The following is a 19,573-nucleotide window of genomic DNA, read 5'->3' on the forward strand; positions in this document are numbered from 1 at the left end:
AATTAGATAGATTTAATTCATGCAGATGTGCTGCTACATAATTCTTCTCAAATAAGCAGCTTTATCAATAAAACTTGTACATATTAAAGTTGAAAAAGTTTCAGTGAATAACCAATAGAATTTTATCTTTAACCACTAATACATGGGCTATTGAGTCATTGCATTTTACTTTTAATTATCACAAGAGTGAACACTCAGTCAGTATTTAAAAAGCACTTCATGATCGTTAATTAATTGACACTAACTCCTACTTCCTGGGCCAGATAAATTTCCTCTTTTGAAAGACAAATTGAGCTAAATTTGATCCTTCGAGCTAAACTTGCTTTAAATTACAATTTATTTTGAAGCAAAACTGAGGCTAGGATGGAGATATGGAACTTCTAGGTGAGAAATAAAAATTAGGTTGCCCATTAGGTCACTAACAATGTTAGATCTCTTGATTAAAAGAGAAACTTTAAATATCAAAGAAATAGGAGAATAAGAAAAAATTATGGTGAAATGAACATACCCCATAAATTTATCTAATACTTAGCCATGTATTTTTTGGTTATGAGTGTCCCCTTTTACATAAAATTGCAATCTACTTAGAAGAGACTATATTTGTTGAATTTGCCATGATTCCAACACATTATCAAGTACAAAATACAAGCAATGTCTCAGTGATCATTCCAAAAAAATCCATGAAATTGTAAGTGGGTATGCATCTCATTGTGCTGGATACTGTACAAAACAAATGGCCTAATGGTGCAATTCTGTACTTTCTATCCTGAGACAAAGCATTAGAAGCAAAAAATCTAATTACTATTTGGTCATAAAATCATTCTGGGAATTTTCTAAGTGAAATATGCATACTTCCCTTATTCTGGTTTTCATTGATGTTTGAAGTGATTATTCACAACAGAGGAACAGCCTGATCCAAGAATAGTTTCAAGCAGAGGTAAAGTACCACACAAAACAGGATTAAAACCAGAGATAACTAGAAGGATTGTTTCCACCAAGAAACAATTTCTTCCTAATTCTCAATTTCCTTTTAAGGCCCCCTTTTGCTCAGGAAATGTAATATCCCTCATCCCACAGTTAAGACCAAAATCAATAGAAACCTTAGGCAGTTATTTCTCATCTTATGAGTCTAGTGTTATTAAGTTCACCTAGAACCTTCTGTAGCCAATTCGGGTAGATGGAGTCATCTAAGGGTAAGAGAAAGATTCTGTGAATTTGCAGAAAGAGAAATATATGAAACAATACCAGCATTCACTCTTTGATTTATTAATTCATGAAGTACATACTTATTATTTCAGATACTAAGTAGTGAACAAAACAAGCCCTGCACCCCCCAAAAAAGACCCTTTCACATCCTCATTGTGCTTACCTGCGAGAGAGGAGAGAAATATAATCAGCAAGCAAAATCCACAGGATATCAAATATTAATATGAGGAAAAATAAAACAGGGAGGGGGGATAAGGAGCTGCTAGGTGGTGAGAGAGGATTAGGGGTTTGTTACTTAAATCGGGTGATCAGGAAAGCCTCTATAAAAAGCTGACATGGATTCCTCAGTGTGTATGCCCAGCAGTGGGATTGCTGGATCATAAGGCAGTTCTATTTCCAGTTTTTTAAGGAATCTCCACACTGTTCTCTATAGTGGCTGACACACTGAGGAAACCAGAAGGGAAAGAGACACGTGTACTCCAATGTTCATCGCAGCACTGTTTATAATAGCCAGGACATGGAAGCAACCTAGATGTCCATCAGCAGATGAATGGATAAGAAAGCTGTGGTACATATACACAATGGAGTATTACTCAGCCATTAAAAAGAATACATTTGAATCAGTTCTAATGAGGTGGATGAAACTGGAGCCTATTATACAGAGTGAAGTAAGCCAGAAAGAAAAACACCAATACAGTATACTAATGCATATATATGGAATTTAGAAAGATGGTAACAATAACCCTGTGTATGAGACAGCAAAAGAGACACTGATGTATACAACAGTCTTATGGACCCTGTGGGAGAGGGAGAGGGTGGGAAGATTTGGGAGAATGGCATTGAAACCTGTAAACTATCATGTATGAAATGAGTTGCCAGTCCAGGTTCGGTGCACGATACTGGATGCTTGGGGCTGGTGCACTGGGACGATCCAGAGGGATGGTATGGGGAGGGAGGAGGGAGGAGGGTTCAGGATGGGGAACACATGTGTGCCTGTGGCGGATTCACTTTGATATTTGGCAAAACTAATACAATTATGTAAAGTTTAAAAACAAAATAAAATTAAAAAAAAAAACCTATTGTCATCACCAATACAATCTTAAGTTGGATATATTATATATACATACACACATATATCATGAAATAAATCACGCTTTTCAAAAATTCAAAAAAAAAATAAAACACGTACTGTGAAACCTTGGGAAAAAAAAAAAAAAGCTGACATGGAGCAGAGATCTAAAGAAAGTGAGAAAGTGAGGACTGGAGCACGTGGATAACCATAAAGGGGAGTGGAAAGGAGCCAAGAATTTTAAGATGCCTCTTGGGATGCATTTTAGAGAGATTTTTTTGTGGAGCACTTAACATGGAATAAAAGGAGACCTTGAGAACAGATGTTTGCCAATTATTTTTGGATCCTAGCACCCGTTGGCATGACGGGGCTTTGGTGACTCTGTTCTGCACAGGTGACCCTGGGAATCAGACAGAAGGCCAGGAGAGCTGGGTCAGGGGTTATGTGAGGAGCAGGCTCTGTGAGTTTTCCTTTCTGACCTTGAAACATCTGCTTTCAACCAAGCTTGTGTAGCTGATTCTCACTTTCACAGAAGCAGACCAATCTTTCTCAAGATAGTCCTTGGTCTGAAAGAAAACAGACTCCTATAACATCTGCTTCCCTCTTCCCAGGTCTGAGCCCCAACTGTGCTACAGATTAGGCACCTGCTGGGCATCTCAGGTACACGCAGGTGACCAGTCATCTACTCCACACCTCTCCTTCTACCAAAATTCAGCCTTTAGTTCACCAGTTAAGATGTTGCTTTGGGCCTTTAAGAAGCCTTAGTAACTTTCTTTAAATATTCTTTTGTTAAGTTTTTTTTTTTTTTTTTTTAATGTAGAACATATTTGGAGAAGGCACTGGCGACCCACTCCAGTACTCTTGCCTGGAAACTCCCATGGACGGAGGAGCTCGGTGAGCTGCAGTCCATGGTGTCGCTAAGAGTTGGACAGGACTGAGTGATTTCACTTTCACTTTTCACTTTCATGCATTGGAGAAGGAAATGGCAACCCACTCCAGTGTTCTTGCCTGGAGAATCCCAGGGATGGGGAAGACTGGTGGGCTGCCGTCAATGGGGTCGCACAGAGTCAGCCACGACTGAAGTGACTTAGCAGCAGCAGAACATATTTTAAAAGTCTTTATTAAATTTGTTACAATATTGCTTCAGTTTTATGTTTTGTTTTTTTGACCCAGAGGCATGTATGATCTTAGCTCGCTGACCAGGGATTGAACACACACCCCCTGCATTGGAAGATGAAGGCTTAACCACTGGTCTGCCAGGGAAGTCCATAAATATTTTTCATGTATACACACACACACGCACACACACACACACACACACACACACACATACATACATATATATATATTTCACATCTCTCACTGGACTGTAACATTCCTTATCTGACTAAAAGAGGGAGTTACTGAACAATCCCTTTTGTGACTCAAAATACATTCTCTTACTTCTCTTCACTTATAATAATTTTATTTATTCTAAACCTGGGCCCTCTAGGAAGACAGAGGTAACACGCTTTCTGAAGCAGTGATATTTAACCAGGCCTGATGCTCACCCCACAGTGTGGAGCAAAAAGTTAAGCAAGGTTATGACCATTTACTAAATATTAAATGTGGTGGCTTCCCAGGTGGCTCAGTAGTAAAGAATCTGCCTGCAATGCACGAGATTCAGGTTTGATTCCTTGCACTCTCCTCTTCCTCTGTAAGGGAAGTAATAAATCTGCTCCCTCTGTCTTTTGCTTTGCTTCTTTCTAAAAATAATTCCTTTGGATTTAAACCAAAGTGAGGTTGGAAAGACCTTTGTCCTCCTATAAAAGGCAAATCCTGAGGAGAAGAAATTCATTCTTTCTTACTACACATTTACGTACAGCTTCAGGGTGAAGAAATTTGGGAATATTTCCTCAGAGCCGGCTGACAGGGTGGGAGAGAAAAGCCACATGAGAAGGCATCAGGTTACACACAGGGGGAGACAAGCCATTCCAGAAGGCACGCTTTGCCCCTATCAATTTTGCCAGCTTTTGCCCTGGTTGGAACAGGAACTTCTGGAATTCTCCCAGTAATCTTCCTGCCTTCATTTTAGCTTTGTCATGTTTTCTGCGTAGCTCTCTATTGTTCAGACTTTGTTTCAAATACAAATAGTAAATTAGTATTGAATAATTATTAAATATTGAAGATCATTTAGCACAAGTAGGTTTATTTCCAGTTACCAAAAGGAAATTAATTTTAATGGGGTGCCCGGACTCTTTTATCTGGAAAAGTTATGTCAATGTAATTTTGGAAATCCATGAAAAGATTTGTAAAAGAATGTGCATAAAGCCAAGCCTACAGGTCACAGACAATACAAATGCAGGAGAATCAAGCTCTAGAAAGGGGAACAGCTAATTCCAGAGGGCTGAGAGGTGGGCATAAACTAATAATCTGTGGATGGTGAAAAGGAAGTGGGCAAACTTCCTTGGGCCAAACTTCCCTGACTTTCTGGGAGAGTTCTTTATTTGGCTGCTATAAATATCTCCATTTTTCCCTGGGGAAATTTGTCTAGTGTGGAAGAGAGAGTAAAAGCGGGTGAGAGTGAATTTGAAGATTGAGGTAAAATGAGGCTATAGATGACATATTATAAAAAATCTCTTGGATTTAGTATGAGAAACTAGAAATAGTTTGTGGAGTTTGTGGTCAAACATAATTTCCTCAGAACTGCTTTAGATTAGAAGTAAAGCCAGGATGAGGAGGGAGCCAGAATAAGAATGTTTAATAATTCTTCCTGTTATGAAATGTCCTTTTCATATTTATCTTAGCCAAACTTAGAGAAGGGATCCCATTCACTTCTGAAATTTAACCTGTTTGAGTCTTTCATCTTTGAAAGAACACCTATTCTGTTTCATCCAATCAGTAGATCAGACTATGATTTATTAAAAAAATTACTGAGTGCCTACTATGTGCTAGGTGAGATACTAGAGCTGGAGAAACAAAAATGAATGAGCTACAGTCCCTATCCTCAAGATGGAGATGACAAAAGAGCCCACAGTCTGTTTTGGGGAGATAGAGATTATCAAATAAATTATGGCAATATTGAAAAGGGCTAACACAGAGTCCTATAGACTTAAAAGAGGCAGTGGTTAAATCTTGGGTAGATGAGAAAAGTCTTCATGGATCAAGGTCAAGTCTGGATCTTGGAGAGTAGAAAGGAGTTCACCAATGGGATAAAAGTGGGTATTTCAGTCAGAAGGCATTGTAAAGAGCAGTAGGTGGGTTCTGATCAGAGTGCCCTGTATTATCCTGAGGAATCTAAGCTTTATCCTATTAGCCCTGGGGAACCATAAAAGATTTTTTAAGTAGATGAATTACATGATCAAATTTGCAATTTAGCAAGGTCACTCTAGTGATAGTCTGGATGACATACTGCAGGAGGGCAAGATGATTACCATATTTGAAGTCGGTTTGGAAAGATTTGTTTTCTAAATATTGATTCTTCCACTCCAGAAACATGGTGCGTGCTCAGTCATTTCAGTCGCGTCTGACTCTGTGACCCTATGGACTGTAGCCCTCCAGGCTCCTCTGTCCGTGGGGATTCTCCTGGCAAGAATACTGAAGTGGGTTGCCATGCCCTACTCCAGGGAGAAACATGGTATCTATGTCCATTTCTTTTGATCTCCTTTAATTGCTCTTAGCAATATTGTTACTTTCATTAAACAATTCTTGAACATATTTTATTGAATTTATTTCTCAGCATTTCATGTTTCTAATGCTACTAGAAATGGTATTATTTTAAAATTTCAATTTCCAATTGTTTATTGTTATGAAGTAGAAATATAGTTGATTTATGTATATCTTTTGATCATGTTTAACTAGATTGTTGGGCTTCCCTGGTGGCTCAGCGGTAAAGAATCTGCCTGCCAATGCAGGGTTTGGTCCCTGGGTCAGGAAGATCCTCTGGAAAGGGAAATGGCAATCCACTCCTGTATTCTCACCTGGGAAATCCTATGGACAGAGGAGCCTGGTGGGCTATAGACCCTGGGGTCGGACACAATTTAGTGACTGAACAACAATAACTAGGTTATTAGTTTTAAGTAGTTTTTTTTAAAAAACTGGATTCCTTGTGCAAAGCTGCTTCAGTCGTGTCTGACTCTTTGCAACCCTATGGACTGCAGCCCTCCCTCCAGGCTCCTCTGTCCATGGGAGATGCCTTAGTCATCTAAATAGTGGACATGATTATGTATTCTGGAAAGAATTTTACTTTTCTTTCAAATTTGAATTTTAAAAAATGTCTTCCTTTTGTATAAAAGCTTTCAATAAAATTTTGACTAGAAGCAGCAGTGGACATTCTCACCTCCCAATCTTGGTGGGAAAACAGAGTTATTAGAATTAACTATTAGAGTCATTCTGGCCTCTTAAGCTCATTAGACAGTTCATTTTGGGTGTGGATGTGTGTGTGAAACTCTACTTTATTGGAATAGAGCAAATAGGTAACAGGAATCACACTGGTGCTGGCAGCTTTGGGCCCCTGCCCTCATCCCTTTTAGCCCCAAAGGCCTGGAGGGCTCCTGCCCCTATGAGGCTCTCCTACTTGCTTGCACCAGGAGAGGCTTCCACTTTGGGGAACTGCACTAAGCAGGCAATTCCAACGTGCATTTTGCTACCAGATTCACAATTAGCAGCAAATGCCCACAATGACAGCAGTAGTGATAAGACTGGACTTGACATTTCAGGAAAGGATGAGGAAAAGGTTAAGTCAAACCCAGGCACCACATGTTAACAATGGTCTCACAGCAGAAGAGGATGAAATGGCTGGATGGCATCCCCGACTCAGTGGACATGAATCTGAGCAATCTCCAGGAGATAGTGAAGGACGGGGGAGCCTGAGGTGCTGCCGTCCATGGGGTCACAAAGTCAGACATAACTTAGCAACTAGACAACAATGATAGACTTAAGGTTATTGAGATTTTCTTTTGCTTATTCAGGCAGTGTTTGGTAATTTGCCTTTCAAGAAAGTTTGCCATTTCATCAAAGTTTGTCAGTTTTTTTGCCAATGTTTTTGTTATATTACTAGTGATATTCTCAGTTTCATTCTTGATATTGGTAATTTTTTCTCTTTTTTTTTCTCCTTGTAAGTTTAGCTACTAGTTTTTGAACTTCATTGATTTTTTTTTTTTTTGAAGCAGCTTCATTTTGGTTTGATTCTTTACTATTTGTTTTTCTGTTTTTCTTGATTTCTATTATTTATTACTTTCTTCCTTCTACTTACCTTGGGTTTAATCTGTTCTTATTTTTCTAGCTTCTTAAGAATGACACTTAGGCCATTGTTTTGAGATCTTTACTAATACAACCAATTAGAGCTGTAAAATCCTCTAAAAGCTCTGTTTTAGCTATGCCCCACAAATTCCAGTATATTGGGTTTTAATCTCAGGTATTTTAAAACAGTTTTATATTTTGTGTGTGTGTGTGTGTGTGATTTCTTCTTTGATGCTGCTTAAAAGTTTATTTTCCAAATATTTGGGAATTTTCTATTTTCTTTTCTTTTTTTTTTTTTTCTAGCTATTTCTAATTTAATTTAATGTAGTAAAGTAATGAATGTATGTATGCTCAGTTGTAGTCTGATTCTTTGTGACCCCATGGACTGGGGCCCGCCAGGGTCTTCTGTCCATGGAATCTTTCAGGCAAAAATACTGGAGTGGGTTGCCATTTCCTCCTCCAGGGGATCTTTCCCACCCAGGGATCAAACCCGAGTTTCTTATATTTCCTGCACTGGCAGGTGGATTCTTTACCCCTACCACTAGTGCCACCTAGTATGTGTGGTATAATTTTAATCCTTCTAAATTTGTCAAAGCTAGTTTTTATGGCATGACATTTTAGTCTATCTTGATGAATGTTCTGTGTGCTCTTGAAAAAAAGTATAATATTTCGTAATACCATTATATTTGTTATATATATATATACACACACACACACACACACAACATTGTCTGATATTAATAGTCATTCCAGCTTTCTTATAATTGGTGTTTACAAGTTACATCTTTCTTCCATTCTTTAAATTTTAGCCTATGTCTTATGTTTAAAATTAATTTCTTGTAGACACTATATGCTGCTGCTGCTGCTAAGTCGCTTCAGTCGTGTCCTACTCTGTGCGACCCCATAGACGGCAGCCCACCAGGCTCCCCCGTCCCTGGGATTCTCCAGGCAAGAACACTGGAGTGGGTTGCCATTTCCTTCTCCAATGCATGAAAGTGAAAAGTGAAAGTGAAGTCGCTCAGTCATGCCTGACTCTTAGCAACCCCATGGAGTGCAGCCTACCAGACTCCTCTGTCCATGGGATTTTCCAGGCAAGAGTACTGGAGGGTGTTGCCATTGCCTTCTCCGAGACACTATATAGTTGTGTTTTTTAATAATCCAGTTAACAGTTTCTATCTTTTAACTTAAATATTTAGACTATTTACATGTAACTATTGATATATATAGTTGTGTTTTTTTAATAATCCAGTTAACAGTTTCTATCTTTTAATTTAAATATTTAGACTATTTACATGTAACTATTGATATGGTTAAGTTTAAATCTACCATTTTGGTATTTATTTTCTTTGCTTCTTTTCTTTTTTTTTAAATTTAGTTCCCTGACCAGGAATCGAACCTGTGCCCTTGGCAGTGAAATTTTGGAGTCCTAACCACTGGACTGCTAGGGAATCCTCTGTGTTTATTTTCATTTTCCTGCCTTATTACAATAACTTAATAGTTTTAGGGTTCTGTTTTGCCTACCACATGGCTCAGCAGATAGACTCCACCTGCAATGCAGGAAATGTGGGTTTGATTCCTGGGTCAGGAAGATGCCCTGGAGTAGGAAATGGCAACCCACTCTGGTATTCTGCCTGAAAAATTCGTGGACAGAGGAAGCCTGGTGGGCTACATTCCAAAGCATTGCGAAGAGTTGTACGTGACTGAGCACTCACACATTTATTTCCATGAATAGTTTATTCATTAAATTCTCTCAGCTTTTGTTTTTCTGGTAAAAATCTAATTTTTCCCCCAAGAATATTTTCTCTGGATATACGTTTTTTGGTGATAGTTTTCTCTCTGTACTGTCCTACAGCTTACATACTTTCTGACAAGATGTCTGTGAACATTCTCATTTATTTTTTCCTTCTGTGCATGTCTTTTTTTATGTGATTTTTTTTTAATGTTCTCTTTAATGCTTTTTCCCCCACAGTTTAATCATAATAGCCTTTGTGTGATTTTCTTTATGTTCATCTTGCTTGGGTGTCATTGAATTTCCTGGATCTGTTTGTTGATAGAATTCTTCAAATTTGGAAAATACCTGGCCATTTGTTATTCAAATATTTTTCCTGCTCACCCTTTGGACTCTAATTATATCTGTTAGACTACTTGATATTATTCTACAGGTCACTGAGTTTCTGTTGATTTTTCCATCTTTTTAATTTTTGTGCAATATTTCATTTGGATAAGTACTATTGCTATGGCCCCAATTTCACTGATATTTCTTCTACAGGATTTAAACTACAATTAATTGCTTCTAGTAGATTTTAAATTTAATTTTTATGATTTTCATGTCTAGATGTCCCATTTGGTTCCTTTGTAGATCTTACATTTCTTTCCTTGTTGTGTTCAGTTTTTCGCTTTGAATAAATATATGGTAATATTTTAAGGTCTCAGTCTTCTAATTCTGTCTCTGTTATTTCTGGATATATTTCTATTGATGATACTTTTGATCATTTGTCATATTTTTCTGCTTATTTGCATATCTTATCTCTTTAATGATTGCTAAGCCTCTGATTTTCTTCTTGAGTGCTATTTATTTCTGTGTTCATTTAAAGTTTTTATTATTTTCTGAATACAGTTAAATCACTTTGGATTAGTTTAATCATTTCACAACTTGTTTTGAAGTTTTTTTAACTTGGGAGTGAAGAGTGAAGAAAATACTAAGATGTTACAAAAGTGGGAGAAATATTGGGTCTTAGGCACCGTGGTTATGAGAGCATTCCTCTTGAAGTTAATGTTTGCTTCTCATGGAAGCATAGTTTTAAAGTCTACCCACAATAATTTATCATTCATATTTCTACCTGGGAGAATATTTATTTAAGACCTAGGGAGGCCAGCATGAATACCCTGGGGAACAGACCCAGAAGATAAAGTAGATTTTTCCCATATGACCTGCTTTTTGTTATTTTTTTATGACTGGTTCTTCCTTTATTTATCTCAAAAGATACTGAGGCTATTTTTCATAGGCACTGTTTTCTTTAGGTAGAATGAAGCCAGGTTAATAACCTAGTTAATCATAATATGTATAAATGTCTCACCACCACTGTATTTTGGGAAATGATATTTAAAATTGACAAATACTCTTTATACTGTGTTGACATTTTATTTTCCATAGTACTTATTATCATGCTATATACTCAATTTGTTCTTTCAGATTTACTGCTGCTCAACCCTCCACATTCACTTCTATCCTTTTCTGCTTTGCTTTGACCCCCACTTTTACAAAATACATTGTCTGGCTTCTGTATCTCTCTTGCCTGGATGGTTGAGTCCAGAAAATTGAAAGTCCCAGTAGAAGACTAGAGGGGGAAAGAGAGAGAGGAAGCATATTTATTTTGCCCCAATTCTTCCCATCATCTGACAGTGGTGGTGGTCTTCCATGGATAACAGCTCCTGTAGGGTGATCTCCTCTTATTTTGGCCCTCGCAGGGTTCAGGTACTTCTGTACATTATATTTGTCCCTTTAGGCTTTGTCATACTGATAACTCCTCTCTGTTGTGGGGAATTCACTAAGCTTTGTTAACTGCCTTCATCTATGCATTACTCTGTATGTTGTTCCTTCATTAAACTCTCTTCAGTTAAACACTTTTGAGCATGACTCTTTTTTTTTTATAGGGACCTTGTCTGAAATAAATTCCTTTCCATATAATATCTGGAGAGCACTTTTGCAAACCTAAATCAAATAAGGTCACTCCTTTATTCCAAACTCTCCAATGACCTTCCTTTCCAGTTAGAATCAAATCCAAGCTTTTTGATGAAACTTCAATGTAAACTCTTCAATTTCATCTTTTTCCAGTCTCTCCCTCTCTTTCTGTTCCAGCCACACTGGTTCTCTGTCTCCCAAGAACATGCCAGATGCATTCATGCCTTGGTGCCTGTATACTTGCTGTTCTTTCAACCTGGCAGCGTTGTTTCCTAGGTCTTTACATGACTGACTCTTATCATTTGTATTTCTACTCAAGTTTCACTTTCTCTGAGAGACCTTCATTGATCAACTTATCTAAGTCACTGTTCAATATCCTATTACTTTCTTCAGTGAAGTCAACAATCCTAGCAGGATTGTTTTCTGTTTGAGATAGCATCCCTCTGTCTAAAGCCTAACAGGCTCTGCACACATGGACTCTCTTAGGAGCATGGCCATGGTATCTCTGCAGAGTGAGACATGCTACCTTTCAACTTCCTGTTTGAAACTCAATTTCTACCCCTAGCTACAAGAGACTCCCAAACCCTGATTCTTCTCAGACACACTAAGCATCATATAGACTGCTACGTGCATCCTGTCTTTCAGCAACAGGGTGGTCCAGCCTCCTTTCCACATGTCCATTGCTCATTTACCCCAAAGTTGCTAAGGGTACTCCATTGTCCTAAAACATAATCTCATTAGGCAATGGGTGAAAAAATATCACATTAGCTGAAGATATCTGTGAAATATTGGTTACTGATTCTCATTCTAGATGAAACTGAGCCCTCCTAGGTGGTTTCTAAAAATCTCAATGGCTTGTAGGGCAGTCATTAAGCATCTTTTGTACGTGTGAGAAGGAGCTGGGCTGAACTGGTGACCTTGAAACACTCTTTCGCCACACCAAATGTAGCAGAATTACTTTTAAAAAGTCAGATAACTTTTTTCCTTTGGGAAATTCTCCTCTAGGATATCCTTTGTTGAATAAAATATTCTTTGATGTTGGAAATGTCCTATATCTGCGCTGTTCAATGAAGGAACCATGAACATGCATGGCTATTGAGCATTTGTAGTATGAATAGTATAGCGAGCTACTGAATTTTAAATTTTATTCAAATTTAAGTAATTTTAAGTTTAAAAAATAAGATGAGGCTAATGGCTACCATATTAGACAGCACAGCTCTAGAATCTTTCTACCAATACACTACAGCCCAAGTACAAAATTTTGCACTTTATGAGATATGATCCAGTGAGGGACTGGCGAGACTCAGAATCACTCTGGAAAGGTTCTATATATAAACAGGGTACTAATTTGTAAAAGATTTTGCTTCTTGGTATGTTCATTCTGGAAACCATACTGAATAGAGCCAAATAATATATTTCAAGTGTTAATTACCAATCACTTCTGTATGTGGTGTTGATAAAATCTGTAGTCAGTGTGGCTCAGGAAGTCTCTGACATTCTTTGAGTCTACACTGACAATTCCTCTCAACTAAATCTCACGCTAATTCTTCTCCAATACTCATAATTGCTGAAAAGTCAGCATCAGTTCTGACAAATCCAAACGTTGTTATCTCTTTTTGACATTGCTCAAAATCCATCTATTAAAGTACAGAGCCAGCTCATTGGATGCATCAGTAGCCTTTCCAGATCGCTGCTTTCTCCTCCTGCAGAGCTGGGCCTACGTTTTTGCAACCATGTCTAAGGGACCTGCAGTTGGCATTGATCTTGGCACCACCGATTCTTGTGTGGGAGAGCACAGAAAGGTGGAAATAATTGCCAATGATCAGGGGACTGAACCACCCCAAGCTATGTCACCTTTACTAACACCAGACGATTGATTGGTGATGCTGCATAGAACCAAGTCGCAATGAATCCCACCAACACGGTTTTTGATGCCAAACAACTTATTGGATGAAGATTTGATGATGCTGTTGTCCAGTCTGTTATGAAACATTGGCCCTTCATGGTGGCAAATGATGCTGGCAGACCTAAGGTTTAAGTAGAATACAAGGGAGAGACAAAGAGTTTTTATCCAGAGGAGATGTCATCCACGGTCCTGACAAAGAGGAAAGAAATTGCAGAAGTCTGCCTTGGGAAGACTGTTACCAACGCTGTTGTCACGGTACTTGCCTACTTTAATGACTCTCAGCGTCAGGCTACCAAAGATGCTAGAACTATTGCTGGTCTCCGTGTACTTAGAATCATCAGTGAACCAACTGCTGCTGCTATTGCCTATGGCTTAGACAAAAAGGTTGGAGCAGAGAGAAATGTGCTGATCTTTGATTTAGGTGGTGGCATTTTGATGTGTCAATCCTCACTATTGAGGATGGAATCTTTGAGGTTAAATCTATAGCTGGAGATACTTGTCTGGAGAAGACTTTGACAATGGCAGGGTCAACAATTTCCTTGCAGAGTTCAAGAGCAAACACAAGAAGGATATCAGTGAGAACAAGAGGGCTGTCTGTTGCCTCCGTACTGCTTCTGAGCTTGCTAAGCGCACTCGCTCTTCCAGAACCCAGGCCAGTATTGAGATTGATTCCCTCTATGAAGGAATCAACTTCCGATTTGAAGAATTGAATGCTGACTTGTTTCGTGGCACCCTGGACCCTATGGAGAAAGCCCTTCAGGATGCCAAGCTGGACAAGTCTCAGATCCATGATATTGTCTTGGTGGTTGGCTCAACCCGCATCCCCAAGATTCAGAAACTTCTCCAGGACTTCTTCAGTGGGAAAGAACTGAATAAGAGCATCAACCCCGGTGAGGCTCTTGCATATGGTGCAGCTGTCCAGGTAGCCATTTTGTCTGGAGACAAATCTGAAAATGTTCAAGACTTGCTGCTGTCGGATGTCACTGCTGGTGGAGTCACGAGTGTCCTCAAGCACAATACCACCATTCCTACCAAGCAGACGCAGACTTTCACCACCTACTCTGACAACCAGCCTGGTGTTCTCATTCAGGTTTATGAAGGTGAGTGAACCATGACCAAGGATAACAACGTGCTTGGCAAGTTTGAACTCACAGGCATACCTCCTGCCCCTGTAGTGTTTCTCAGATCGAAGCCACTTTTGATATTGATGCCAATGGCATTCTCAATGTCTTTGCTATGGAAAAGAGCACAGGATAAGAGAACAAGATTACCATCACTAATGACAAGGGCCGTTTGAGCAAGGATGACATTGAACAGATGGTTCAAGAAGCAGAAAAGTACAAAGCTGAAGACAAGAAGCATCAGGATAAGGTGTCTTCAAAGAATTTGCATGAATCCTATGCCTTCAACATGAAAGCTACTGTTGAGGATGAGAAACTTCAGGGCAAGATTAATGATGAGGACAAACAGAAGATTCTTGACAAGTATAATGAAATAATCAACTGGCTGGATAAGAACCAGACTGCAGGGAAGGAAGAATTTGAACACCAGCAGAAGGAGTTGGAAAAATTCTACAACCCCATCATTACCAAGCTGTACCAGAGCACAGGAGGCATGCCCAGGGGAATGCCAGGAGGAATGCCTGGGGGCTTCCTTGGTGATGGAGCTCCTCCATCAGGTGGTGCCTTCTCTGGGCCCACCATTGAAGAGGTTGATTAAGCCAGCCTAGCATAGATATAGCATTGTTCCACACAAAACATGGAAGGACCCAAATTTGTAGCAAATCCCGTGGCAGTTACAAAGTTGAGCTGCTATAGTAAATAACTGGGCATTCTTGATACTTGAACATGGAATGTGTGTGCACATGGAAAAACATTGCACTTTACAAGCTCTGTATTGCAAGAGAAAAAATTCAATGTCTCAAATAAAACTGTATTTAAAATTGAAAAAAAAAAAAAAAGGTACAGAGTCACCCTGCATTGGCTATTGGATTGTGTTAACTATATTCCAAAGCTTTAACTAACTCTGTTCTTCTTTCTTCAAGTTGTGTAAATGCTGGTCTCTGGCTCCTTTCCAGTGTCAATGGGCTCTACTTGTGTAATCTGTTAAACTTTCCTTTGGTGTCCTTTAAGAAGCAGATACTAAGATGGGATTAAACATTTAAGGGTTGTCTTAGGAGAAAGTACCCATGTGAAAGGAAATAGGGAGGTACCCAGAGGAAGCTGGGGGATCCTTCTGACCACCTGGCCAGTCTAACCCAGAGTGAAGGAGAGAGGGAGAGAATGTTGGGTGGTTGTTTAATCACTCAGTTGTGTCCGACTCTTTTTGAAACTATGGACTGCAGCACGCCAGGCTTCCCTGTCCTTCACTATCTCCCAGAGTTTGCTCAAACTCGTGTCCATGGAGTCAATGATGCCATCCAACCATCTCATCCTCTGTTGCCCCTTCTCTTCCTGCCCTCAATCTTTCCCAGAATCAGGGTCTTTTCCAATGTGTCGGTTCTTCACATCAGGTGGCCAAAGTATTGGAGCTTTAGCATCAGTCCTTCCAGTGAATATTCAGGGTTGATTTCCTTTAAGATTGACTGGGTCGATCTCCTTGCTGTTGGGTGGAGGGCCACACAGTTCCAGCAAAGCCATCAGGGAACCCCCCCGGATGAATTTGGCCAACTGAAGTCTCATGTCTCTCTGGAAAGGGACCTGCCTTAATGTCACTGCTGTACTTAGTATTCAGTCAGTGGCTGGAACAGCTTGTGGTAATGGCATCCTGAAAGCAAACTCTGGATTTCTAAGCTGGGGCTCCTGGTCAGTTACACTGTCTGCTGTAGAAGGAAGGCAAAGCCAATCTTCATGGCCCCCACACCTCATACAATTTTGCTTCAGTTATGATGGATAGACAAGAAAATGAAAGATGAAAGACAGCATGGCTAGAAAATAAAATATCTGAATAATACATAGAGCCCTTTCCCTCATTACTCAGAATTATCCCCACTAATCCTCTAAGGTTAATTCTAATTCTTTGTCAAATGTTTCTACTGACTGCAGAACTGGAGTTAGAGGCTATCTTATAACTTTTCTGGGCTCTCCAGTTAAACTGTTAACCTACCCACTTACAAATGGTCACACAGGATTTGGCCAAGCAGAGCTATATTAGTAATGCTTGGGGTTGGAAAATTGGACCAATATAGTTATCTAATTCTCCGGAGAAGGCAATGGCCCCCCACTCCAGTACTCTTGCCTGGAAAATCCCATGGACGGAGGGGCCTGGTGGGCTGCAGTCCATGGGGTCGCTAGGAGTTGGACACGACTGAGCGACTTCACTTTCAATTTTCACTTTCATGCATTGGAGAAGGAAATGGCAACCCACTCCAGTGTTCTTGCCTGGAGAATCCCAGGCACGGGGGAGCCTGGTGGGCTGCCGTCTATGGGGTCGCACAGAGTCAGACACGACTGAAGCGACTTAGCAGCAGCAGCAGCAGCAGTTATCTAATTCTAGCTCTTTATTTCCAGAATATACAAAGGTAAGCTTTTCTTTCTTGGTGTCCTGTTTGCAAGCTACTGTTAGGCTTCCCCAATGGCTCAGCGATAAAGAATCTGCCTGCAATACAGGCTTGACACAGGTTTGAGCCCTGGTCTGGGGAGATCCCCTGGAGGAGCAAATGGCAACCCACTCCAGTATTTTTGTCTGGCGAATTCTGTGGACAGAGGAGCCTGGCAGACTCCATGGGAGTCACAAGGAGTCAGATACAACTGAGCAGGCACAGTACAGTGTTATCAATTTAGCTACAGTTTGGGGTCTTTGTAGGAACCTTATAAATGATACATTGCCTCCTCATGTTTCAGAATAATGGTGAGCTAAGAAAAAAAGAATCAATAGGTAGAGGCCAAAAATTATGACCTTAATTACTGATTTAACTGCTATTGGAAATTTGACTTGTATCTGTGGGCAAGTTGGCTCTCAAATACTGAATCTAGAATGAGGAGGTTCACCTGTTTAGCATTATCTGCACTAGAATGGAGCAGGCATCCTCTTCTCCAAGTCCAGATCCCACCCAAACTGTAGAGGAGAACGAGTTTGTGGCTTCTGCAAGCTTTCACAGTTTCTTTCTCAAATTCACCAATCAGGTTAGCTCACTCCTTCTCTTCTGGGACTGTATGAGTGAAGGAAGAAGAGAGAGGTCAGGAGTATTAAAACAAACCAAAAGATCAGCGATGGGGAAGATGCATGCCCTCCCTAACACAAAAGATACCATACCAAAATGACACATGTCAGGAAGTACACAGGCTCAGTGACAAAGCAGAGGCCAGTGATGCCCTTATTCTGGGGTAGCCTTAACATGGTCTTGAAAATTCTGATATCTCTAACAGTTACATTTGTATGCCATCTTCTGTCTAAATTTTTGAAAAATATGTTTTTCCTTTCTGTGTTGGCTCAAAATTTGGGGTCAGAGTATTTTAAAAGAATTTCATGAAATGTATGGCTTCTTTCTTACCAAAAACATATACAAACTCAATTTCTCCCCTAGTGATTAAAAAAGAGATTGGATTTCTTTCTTGACTCAAAACTTCAGGTCTCTTTTCTGCACTATTTTTATTTTGCATTCATACCTAAGTGCACGCGCGTACACACACACACACACACACACAGGACTTTAGAGTCTAAAGTCCTTTACTTTCATTTCTGTTTTTCTTAAGCTCACTTGAGATGAGCCCAAATCACTATAATCCTGACTTTTGAACTTGGGGAGCTTATGTGAAATGGTCCATAAACTCATTCTAAGAAAAGGTTACGTAATGCCATTCCTGTATTACTGTGGAATTAAATTCTCCTTCTCAAACTCCCTGTTAATGTTATCTTCCTCAGATCAGAAGCTCAACCTGAATTTTATGGATTTGGGGAAAAATTATAGTAATTGATTCTCTGTTGTGAGTTAGTCTAATGCACTGAGTAGGAACTTAGGCATTGGAGTCAGGCATAGCTGTACTTATATCTCAGCTCTTTGACCTTGTACACACTGCTAGACTTCTCTGGGACATAAGTTCTTCCTAAAAATGAGGACAATGATAGTAACTATGTACAAAGCTATGGTGAGGATTAGAGGAGATAATATATGTAAAGCATTTAGCTTGGGGCCTAGACAAAATCAGCAACCAATAAGAATAAGCTATTCTTATTACTATTATTATTTTATTGAACTTTGTATTAATAGCATCTGCCACAATTGTTAACACAGAGTAAATGCTCAAGAACTATTTACTAAACGAATGACTAGGACAAGTCCAGTTATTTTTTTCTTCCTGTGCTCAAGAGTAATGGTTCTTTCTATAGTTTGTCATTTACTCTTTCTGTGACCAACGGAGTCTTGTCTGAAAATATGATACTAAAAACTGTAGTATATCCAACTGTTACTCCATTAACAGCATATCTGTTGAACATGTACTTACTTAGGAAATTCTCTTTAGGATAAACCAAAATGTTTTTACTCAGTGAATATACCCACTAAGACCTTCTTTACAAAGAGGCTTCTAAATCTGTCTAAGTAAACCCTTTTCAAGAACTGTTGCAATTCTTTGGGAGTCAAATTCAAACTAATTTAGAAGTGACCTGAGAGGGAGAAGTAGCCTACCTGGAATCAATTGCTCTTTTTTCCCCTTTTACAAATATATTTATGTCTATTGAGAGAGATAGGCATAGATATAGATGTTTTGAGATTAACTTTCATTATTCCATGGATTTCATGTAATTTTCAGCAAATCTCCCATCATCCCTCCCTCTCCACATCAGGAAAACTCCCAAAATTTTCATATCAGGAGTCAGATTAAATAAATGTTTGTTTAAAAAGTGCTTCATTGCTTTCGTGTTCTCTCACAATTTCCCTCCTCTGCCTTGCTGGACAGATAGAATCTTATGAGGATGTCAGCTTGCCAAATAATTGAGATTCTTTTCAGTAATATAGGACCCAAATCAAAAACATTCCTGAAGACTAGTACATTTACAAATGTTATTGCTTATACAGATGTGTGGTGGAATGGAATAAAATGTTAGGTATGACAACAACAAATTATAGAAATATGAGGTTTGCCTTCAGGCATATGAATATATACATGAGGAAAGGAATACTTTGGTGGGAATTATAACTGAGGATGTGGGATCTTTGAAACAATGTTTAGGAACAGAAGATTCCAAGTTAAAATCAAGGGAACCAGTCAATACATATTTCTTGAGCACTAATTATATGCCAGTCCCAGAGGACACAGCCGTGAATGAGACACTCAGAGTCCTAGCCTGGACTTATACTGCTACTGCTAAGTCACTTCAGTTGTGTCCGACTCTGTGTGACCCCATAGACCGCAGCCCACCAGGCTTCCCTGTCCCTGGGATTCTCTAGGCAAGAACACTAGAATGGGTTGCCATTTCCTTCTCCAGTGCAGGAAAGTGAAAAGTGAAAGTGAAGTTGCTCAGTCAGGTCCAACTCTTAGCGACCCCATGG

At 39.4% G+C, this 19,573-nt stretch overlaps 1 pseudogene; it reads left to right on the forward strand.

Moving 5' to 3' along the window:
- Positions 1–12,910: 12,910 nt before the first annotated feature.
- Positions 12,911–14,971, forward strand: LOC129657262 (heat shock cognate 71 kDa protein-like; annotated as a pseudogene).
- The last annotated feature ends 4,602 nt before the right edge of the window (positions 14,972–19,573 follow it).

This window comes from Bubalus kerabau, chromosome 7, assembly GCF_029407905.1.
Source record: "Bubalus kerabau isolate K-KA32 ecotype Philippines breed swamp buffalo chromosome 7, PCC_UOA_SB_1v2, whole genome shotgun sequence".
NCBI classification, from domain to species: Eukaryota; Metazoa; Chordata; class Mammalia; order Artiodactyla; family Bovidae; genus Bubalus; species Bubalus kerabau.